Consider the following 8,661-nt stretch of genomic DNA (forward strand, 5'->3'; position numbering starts at 1 on the left):
AGATGGCATTCCAGAGCACCTGACATGCGATAGAAGTCAACAGACAGAACTGTGCTGTGAGTTCGCCCTGTGCTTCTGACCTTCCTGGAAATTCTCCAGAGGGCTGGCATCCCTCAGGCTGCCTGCTCCTCAGTGCAGAAATGCTGCTGTTCCCCTGCTCACAGTACTTCAGGGAAATATGTGTTTCCAGGCCTTTGTCAGTCAACCAGTTGGTAACTGTGTCTTAATCTTTAACCATAGGCTAGATTCTCAAGTACACTATTCTCACACCTCTGGGTATCCAAAATAATACAATATAGCTGAGTGTAATGGCACAAACCTTCAATACCCGTATTCGGGAGGCAGAGGTAGGAAGATTGTCTCAAATATGAGGCCAGACTAGTCTTTGTAGAGAATTCTGACCCAGCCAGGGCTTACAGTGAAACCCCATCTCAAAGATAGATAGATAGACAGACAGATAGATAGATAGATAGATAGATAGATAGATAGATAGATAGATAGATAGATAGATAGACAGAATTTGTATACAACTGCCATAATCATTTTCAATAGTAGTTTATTCATAGTTCTCCTCCCTCTCTCCCTCCCCATATGTCTCTCTCTTTCTCTCTCTCTCTCTCTCTCTCTTAGTTTCTGTTTCTGTCTGTCTGTCTGTCTCTCTCTCTCCCTCTCACACACACATACATACACGAGAGAGAGAGAGACAGAGAGACCGAGAGACAGAGAGACAGAGACTCCGGGAAGCACCAAAACATTTTTAAAGGACAAAGGGTTAGCCAGCTACTCTCTTCAGCCCCTGAGGGATACCTGGTGCCAGCTAGAAGCTGAATCAGAGACAAAGACAGATGAGACGTGTCCCGGGGAAGTCCCCGTCTATTGATAGGACTGGGCACCAGAACAGTCATTCCACAAGTGGAGCCGAGAAAAACTCAGGTAGGTACCACAGCCTTCCAGAAGAGGGAGTTAGAGAACAACCTAGCCAGACATGGCTTTTGCTAGCAAGCTCTTTCCAAGGACTGTTCTGTTTTGTGGCCCTCATTCTGTCCTCCGGAAGATGGGGAATAGTTCACCAGCGTCTTTCTCATAATAACTGCTTCAATGCATCATAAAGGCCAGCTCTACTGAACAAAGAAGTCACTGAGGACACGATCCTCATCTGAATATCTCACTGTCACCAACGTCCACAAGGCAGGCTTGGAAACTGTCCAGCTGCGCTGACAGGATTTCTAAGCACTGGTCGTTCTATTCCACTCTTACCGGTGGATATGTGAATTCGTCACTGAGTTGGTTTTCCTCTGCAGGCTACTTTAAGTGCTGACTTCGCTTTCACCTCTCCTGATACTTTATTTTTGTATCTTGAAAAACAAGACCCAAATAAGATTCATAGTGGTTACTAAACACAGAGAGAAGAAACACAAGTTAAGTGCAACAAAGCGCTGTTTTCTGCCCTGCTAATTGGAAGAGGCAGGTTTCGCTCTGTTCCTGAGCACGGCTTCAGAAGAAAGCACAGAGAGCAATCCATTGCTGGTGCCAGCCTTAGGAACAGGTGGCATGACAGTCAACGAACAGCCGTAAGCCTCATATTCAAAAGGCTTCTTTGACCAGCACCCCATCCCACGGGCCAGCTGTGGACAACCACAGCCTCCCAAGATAAAGGCCATCACTATCCTTCCATTCATCAACAACAATATTTCTGAAAACTTTATACACAACCCAGGACATTCTAGACACTGGAGGCAACAGACCTGGTGAAACCAAAGTCTTGGAACAAATCAGTACTTTGGAGCGCGCTCAGCTCCCATGAGTGGGAACCCTAAAGGCACTGGTCCCTAGAGAAGCATATTGATTTGTTAGAGCCAACTACAACAAAGTACCATAAACAGAGTGGCTTCAAAAACCAGACTGTGTTTTTCTCATTATCCTGCAGTCTTAGCTTCATATGGTTGTCCCTCTGTGTGTCTTTGTCCTAATCCCTTCTGACAAGAACACAAATCATGACCTTTAGTTACTTCGCTAGCGACCCCATTCCTAAATACAGTCATATTATAAGGAGGTAGAGGATAAGATTTCAACATAAGCAGTTGGGAAGGAGAAATTTCAGCTCAGAACAAGGAGTGGGGAGAAAATGTGAAATGAAAAGAGGAGGGACTTTATCAGGAATCCACCAGTTTTAGACAATAAAGTGGGTTTAAACATAGAAAGTTGGGAATCGTGGTGAGGCACTGTAGCCATGACCTACCTACTGACGGCTTTCAGTCTTAACTATCCAGCCATGACCTCTCCCTCATGTTCCACTTCCACATTCGCAGTGGCCTTCTAGACACATGCGCTTGGATAACCTGCCAACACCTCACACGAACAGGAAAATACAAGCTGAACCCATCTCTTATTCTATCGTTGCTGTCACCAACCATCCAGGAATTTGCAAACCTCCCCCCATCATCTAAAATATCACCAAGGCCTCTTCCTCTTAATTTCTTGTGTTTTGGGCATCCATTCCCCCCTTTTCAGGACAAGTGCCATCACATCTCCTTCAACTGTTATTACAGGGACCACTGAAGATATTCCTCAACAGGTCTTCTGCTGACTTTTTACTTTGTTTGATCTTTCTAAATATCGCTCTTATGAACCTACATCTGCTCTTAAACTTCCCAGGGCTCCCCACTACCACAGAAAACTGTCTGGACCCTACAGCCTGGCACGCTAAGGCTCTAGGGTTGGGCCCCGTGTCTCATCATTCACTCTTCTCCTAAACATCCCGAGGAATGAAATGAGTGGATGCCCTATCCCAACTCTCCATCCCACAAGATGAGACTGAAGCCAGCCCATTTCCTGCCACCTTGTCGACATAGCAAGCGCAGCGTGCCCAACCTCCCTCCTTCACCTCTGGAAAGCCAGCCTAGCTCCTACTTCTGTCACCAACCTGCCCCGCCCGTTCCTGGCATTTCCTGACTGTTGGGAATATCTTAAATCCACCTCTCTCATCAGTGCGAGGCCAGTTAGCAAGTGTAATATGCCATTTTATGTTTTCACTATTTATTTCTATATGCTGTGAGTGAGTCCGCGTTACTCCACAAACCCCGTGGAGGCAGACAACGCTGTATAAGCCTCATGACCCATAATAACAACCCTAAACTTGGGAGTGCCCATCACATGCCAGGTGCTATTTTCCCAGCATTATCTTATTTAATTAAAACAGCAACCCAATCAGGTTGGTGCTATCATGATCCTCACTTGACAGATATGGACACTGCAGGTGAAAGGGGTTAAATAATTTGCCTGAATTAACCTAACTAGGGAGTGACAGAGCTAGAGGACCTACCTGATAGTTCCTTTACAGAGGAAGCACTGAGCATATGCTTCTGAATTAGTCAAGGCTTTGAGATGAGCAGGATGTGTGGCCCCATAGATACCCACATCCTAATCCTTAGGAGCTTGTGATACATTAAATTCTAAAGACGCATTAGGGATGCAAACGAGTCACGGTTTGCTAATCAGGGCAGTTTAAAATAGGGGAAATTATCCTAAACTACCTGGATGGGCCCAATGTGATCATATCATCCTTAAAAGAGGATGAGGGAAGCAGAAATAGTTATCAGGATGACACAATGTATGGCTTTGGGGTGTCATTGCTGAGGGAGGAAGGTGCCTCTGGAGGCCCCTGGAAGTCTAAGAAATGGATTTGACCTACGACCTCACCTAATAAGACAGATTGTGTCAGGTTTCTAACCTACAGAAGCGCACGATGATAAATTGGTTCTTTTAAGCCACCAAACTTGTGGCGATCTTTTCTGAAGGCAGTTAACTCAGGGTAGAGATCCCCAACCAGATGTGAACCACCCCAAGAGCAGGCATGCCTGCCCGGAGAAAACAGAGCAAGCTGTTCCCTTTGGAGCCTGAGTCCCTGCCCCTACCTCCCCAGCAGTTCTGCCTAGGCGGAGATCAGGCCATGGCCAGTATAACCTGTTTCCTGGGCTGTGCCCTTCCCATCCTGTCCCCACAGCCATTCTGAAAATGACTTTACCAAGAACAACATAAAACTCTGAGTGAGAGTCACATGTTAATAACAAACTTTCTTCAGAGAAGCTTCGACGCTCAGAGCACGTTTGGCATCCTTTTAAAATGTCATTACTAGTGCTTTCCTTGCAAAGCACTTCCCATATATTATCTTAGACATCTGCGCCAGGCCCTGAGGGTGCCTAAGTGGCAGTGTGTAGTGAGCACCGTGGTTTCTGGATTGCAGTTTTGGAGGTGGTTCCAAGAATTTTATTCGTGAGATGCCCAAATAGCACTGTAGGGAAAAAGAGGTGCATTTTTCTAAAATGGAGGGAAACTGCCAGGTCAGTATTGTGGTGAGTGATATGGAACAGTAGGTGTCAACTCTCAGCTCCATGCCCCTCCTTGCTGAGCCAATAATGACTTAGCGGCTTTGCCTAACTAATTTTTAGGGTATTTAAATATGTGCGGGCTGGCAGTCACAGCCTATTTCCTCTTGCTATCCAGCTGCCTTTGCTGGATGTAGGTAATTGCCAAGAAGACCCTTTCCTCTCTGCCCCTTCATTCTCCCATGAATAGAGGGCACATTGCTCTGAGCTAGTGTCTGTTGCTTATGGTCCCAACGTCATGAAAACAAGAACAGCCACCATCCTGCTATTTCATTCTATCTATACTATTTATATGTAGTTCTAGCACCTAGCTTTCTCATGTGTGGAATGACAATTTTAAAAGGTTTGCTTGTTTTGTGGTTTGCTTTTGCTGGCTTCTGTGCAGATAAGGGTGGCCTTGAATTCCTGATCTCCCGCTGAGATTTCTGGGGACCTTATGTGGTGCCAGGATCATGCCCAAGGTTCACGCTTGCTAGGAAAGCAGTCTAACAAGTGAAGTCCACGCCCAGCCCCGGAGTACTTTACAGGCTATAGTGACGTTTGCGTTCACACAAGTCCTGGCAATAGAGTCAATAGCATATTCAAGCACCGCCTCTCGTGAAGTTACGCGCGAGGCCACTGGAGCCTTTCAGAAAAGTGAAACAACTTTGCCCAAGGTCACGTATGTGACGAAGGCCAGCGACTGGAGCCAGCTCACTGTATCTGGAAGGCCTTGTACTTTCCACCCTGCCGCGCTATCTCGGGCTTGTCCCCGATTCCTTCTGAGCCACCACCTGTTCCCATCCTCATCCCACCCCCGCGAAGATAACAGGACCGACTCCCCAGGAGCTCCGGAGAAAAGGGAAAAAATAAAAATAAAAATAAAAAATGAAAGCGCGAGCCCCCTGGCGCCGGGGAAGGGGAGTGGCGGTGGAGGAAGAAGCCGCCGCTCGGCCGCACAGTCTCGACTCCAGGGCACCTGAGCGCCCCCAGAGCCGGTGGGGAGCGCGGTGCTACCCGCGGGCAGGTGCGCCCAGCGCGGCGGGGCGCGTGCGCAAAGCCGGGCAGGACGCGCCCGCAGCCCCGCCCTTCGCCGTCGGGTGGAATCCCTTCCAGCTGGGCAGGAAGGCAGTTGTTTGCTTCCTGGTGGAACGTTCCACTTGAAACGTTTCCACGAGGGCTGTTCTCGCCTCCGACTCCGGGAAGAACTGTAATTAACACAGCAACAAACGCCCACGTCGCTAACTGGCAAAGGGAGTGTAACACGAGCCCGCTGCTCCAACCGAATTGGGCCAATTGCTTTCCCTTCTTGCCTCCCCATTTGGTCTGTTTTGGTTCCCGCACTCATCCAACTGGAGCGTTTCTTAAAAACATGTCAGTGGCTGGTGTTTGTGTTTTGAGTTGAACAGTTTCACACCCGTCGCTGGAGACGGTGCTCGGCAGGCTGCTGGGCTGGGGGACTTGCTCTCTGCGAGCGTCTCCAGTGTCAGGTAGAAAAGTTCAGAGAGAGGCTGGAAGGATGCGAGGGAGGAGCCCGCGGGGCCTCGCCGCCTCCGGGGTGTCTCCTTTCTTCCGACCAAGACGAGTAGAACCGGTCTGCCCGCTCTCCAACCGGAGAGGGCGGGGCGTCCCAACGCACCTGGCGACTGCTCTGGGCCTCCGGGACCGGCACTGAGGCCATTGAAGAAGGCACAGGGGCGGGCCCCGTTGGGAGCGGGGTGGGGGTGGGGGGGCGGGGGGGGAATGTGCAAACAGTACTCAGGTCTACAGGCGTGCCCAGCAGGGACCGCGGTGGCCAAGCTTCGGGGAATGTTATGACTCTTTGATGTGTTTGTTAAGTTGGGATGCTTTGGTTATATTTAACCTTGCATCTGCTAAGTACGGTCCACTGCCCCGCAGCTTCTTGAGAACTGGTTTCGGACAGAATCTCCAGGGAAGGCAGGACTCTTCAGACTTTGCATTAACAAGCTTCTTTGATCAGTGAACCTCTCCTGCCAGCTTACTTGGTTCAACAGAGAAACACCACTGTTCTGAGTCGCCAGTATGTCTATAAGATCATATGTACCTAAACATACACATAGGGACAAAGAATATATATATGTAAAGGAAAAAGTTTGTGCTTTAGACCAAGTCACATGTACTTGCTTCAAAAATAAATGCTTTACCAATAACCAAGAGTCCATGTCGTTTAAACTGTTAATTGTATACATGGGTAGCCACAGGTCCATGCCCCCGTTTGAATGTGATGAATATTAGGAGTCCAGAGGCCACTGCAGCTACCTCAGGAATTCTGCTGGATCCTAGCAGGCAGAATAACCCCACGTCCCTATTAAGGGCTCCTAATACCCTCGCAGGCCACAGAGTGTAACTTTCACAAAGCCATTTTGTTCTTATGAGTTATTGATCTGTAAGCCAAATATTTTCAAGCTAGACTCCACTCGCTGGCCTGTAATAGCTTCAATTTATTCTGTCAAGCACTCAGAGTTCCTTAACTAGGCACTTAATCGTGTGAACTGTGCAGACTGAGTACCAGAGAAAAGCGGGGGGCCTCCCTCATCACTTGGTGATTAGGAAAATCATTACAATCTTAAAAATTCATTTATTTTTCCATCTACTCATTTCCATCTATTCTTTTATTTTTTCCATGTATTTCAATGGAGAATGTCACCAGAGCAGAGGTTCCCCCCCCCCCTACTGCTATGTGACTTCTGTGCCTCAGTGCTTAGGATAAGACACTAGAAGACAGCAAGTGTTCAGTAATACATATTTTTACTCACTCTGAATGGAACTGAGTTGAGTTGGTGCTTACCTCAGTGAAGATTATCACTGCGACACAAACACCTGTGTATGTCTGATGCCAACAACCTTTAACAAGCGATCTGCATGTTGGACATGCTATCAGTTCACAGCCAGGGTCCCCGCTTGGCCTGTGGATAACCAGCAGCTTCAGGAATTAGGCAATTCTCATCAGAGGCCGACTATGCCAGGACCCTCTTAGGTGTCTGCACAAGAGAGACAGGAAAGAAAAGCCAGGAAGCTAATGCTCCAAGCCCGGAGTCAACCAGGAACTCCCTCCCATACACCTACAACCTGTGGGGACTCCTGATGGGACCCGTGGTGACCCTGTCCCTGACACGCTAGCCTTAGCTTTGCCTCTCTCTTTGCCTCATTTGTCTGTTTTTCCGGAATCACCGTCTAAATAAACTCCTGGTATTAGGGTCTGTTTTTGGGAAAACCCAGATCAAACGCTGTGGGACCAGGATTTAGCAAAAAGGCCCCCAAACTAACAATGTTAGGCACCTTGTGTACTAAGGAGAGCTAACTGCATAAAGAGGTGAGCAGTTTTGAAGTGTTTATTGAGGGACTGAAACATTTCTGCCTACACATCACTCTAGTCTTCCTTTCCTTCCACTCCATCCATATCAGCAGACAACAGGAAGGAGGGATAAAACTGAAAGCAACAGATGAAATCCCGGAGTCCGGTCTGCAGCTCTCCCCCCACCCCCGCCCCAAACACCCCCCCCCCCCCCCGGGAGCTTTCTCTAACCGTGACAAGTGAAGCCGCACTAGAGCAGGACATTCCAATCATTCTGTCTCCTCTGTGGGTCCAAAATACAGGCGCATTCTCTCGCCAGCCCACAGAGTGGAGCCTCTGGACACACGCCACCAACAGAACGTCAGAGTCACATGGCCGGCTCCTCATGTGGAGTGACCGTCCCCCTCTCCCCATCACCGTCATCAGGGAAACTGGGTAGAGATGGTGCAGGTCTCAGAGCCTGCCATCCTGTGGGTCAGAAAGAGAGGCGGGCTAAAGCACGTGAGAATTGAGGCTTTGAGCAGCACTGCGTGGTTTTTGTGTTGTTTTGTCTCCGAGACTGAATGCAAATCTGTGCGTTCTTCTTGGGATGCAGAAGGGGAAGATCACACTCAACAGCAGCAAGAGACAAGAAAACAGTCATATTTGTACCCAACCAAACTGGAGTTTTTGCCTTGACAAGTTATTCTTGTTTAAAAATGAGAGTTCAACAGAGCCTACCTGGACATTTTATCTAGCATATATGATGAGTTGTCAATTGCTAATGAAACAAAAAAATCACCCAAAAGAAGTTGCAAGCTTTCTTTGTTGCCCTCTATGAGATATAAGCCAAACCAAACTTCCTTTCTTCTCAAATCTTCAAGAGTCGCTGAGCAGCAAATACCCAAGCTAAAGGAGTCAGTTGCCGCTGTAATCCACGTGACTACTTTATGTGGTACATGTATTCAGCATCAGCCATCTTCATATTGAAAGAATTCAAAA

The 8,661-nt window shown here is 48.1% G+C and overlaps 1 long non-coding RNA gene across 1 annotated transcript; it reads right to left on the reverse strand.

Moving 5' to 3' along the window:
* Nucleotides 1–457: 457 nt before the first annotated feature.
* On the reverse strand, nucleotides 458–8,017 carry LOC132653129 (uncharacterized). The gene is made up of 3 exons (XR_009590848.1): nucleotides 7,912–8,017; nucleotides 7,174–7,366; nucleotides 458–6,429 (listed from the first exon to the last, which is right to left on the reverse strand). It is a non-coding gene; the product is annotated as an uncharacterized LOC132653129 (long non-coding RNA).
* Between the last annotated feature and the right edge of the window lie 644 nt (nucleotides 8,018–8,661).

This window comes from Meriones unguiculatus, chromosome 3 (genome assembly GCF_030254825.1).
Source record: "Meriones unguiculatus strain TT.TT164.6M chromosome 3, Bangor_MerUng_6.1, whole genome shotgun sequence".
Classification (NCBI taxonomy): Eukaryota; Metazoa; Chordata; class Mammalia; order Rodentia; family Muridae; genus Meriones; species Meriones unguiculatus.